This window comes from Schistocerca nitens, chromosome 4 (genome assembly GCF_023898315.1).
Source record: "Schistocerca nitens isolate TAMUIC-IGC-003100 chromosome 4, iqSchNite1.1, whole genome shotgun sequence".
NCBI lineage: Eukaryota > Metazoa > Arthropoda > Insecta > Orthoptera > Acrididae > Schistocerca > Schistocerca nitens.
In genome coordinates, this window is record NC_064617.1 from 295,048,407 (window position 1) to 295,049,347 (window position 941).

Below are 941 nucleotides of genomic sequence, written 5' to 3' on the forward strand. Positions count from 1 at the left end.
ATTGAAAAAAGCTAAAGATATCTCAGTGAGAGAGTAGATCCTAGTCATTTGAAGTGGAAGTATGGAAAATAAAATATTACTTTTAAAAGCTAAAATTGTTAGAGGTGGTGGAAGAGGAGTGTGTATACAGACGGAATCCGTAACAGGTTCTATTCCTTAAACATGAACTGAAGATGAGCTAGACACCAGAGGAGCAGACTAATTGTAAAACTTTAGTAACAAAACTGTTTTCTGTAGTTTGGAATCAGCTTGCCGCAAGATTAGCAGACGACAGGATCTGTGCCCACAGACAGACTAATTCAGCATGGCAGTGATACGCACCTCGAGGAACGAAAATATTACCAAAACAAAAACTGAGAAGCTAACGTCAACTCCACGGTAATAAACGGCTTTTGGCGAGGACATTCTTGTTCTTGGCCCCTTTAAACACAGGAAAAACTTGAAAATATCAGACTACAGAGGGAAAATAGGGTTTTTCATAGGGGATGTACACTGAGGTGATAAAAATCATGGGATACTTCCTAATATCGAGGCGACTTCATTTTGCCTGGCGTTGTGTAGCAACTCGACGTGGCATGGACTCAACAAGTCGTTGCAAGTCCCTGCAGAAATATTGAACCATGTTGCCCTCTATAGCTGTCCGTAATAGCGTAAATGTTGCTAGCGCAGAATGTCGCAAATGAACTGACGTCTCCATTATGTCCCACAAGTATTCGATGGGATTAATGTCGGACGAACTGATGGCTAGATCATTCGTTCGAACAATAGAGAATGTTCAAATCAGTGGCGAACTGTGGTACGATGGAATGGCACAATGTCATCCATAAAATTATCATCGTTGTGTAGAAACATGAAGTCCATCAAAGCTTGAAAATCGTCTCCAATTAGCCGAATATAACCATTTCAGTCAATGATCGGTTCGGTTGAACCAGAGGACCCAG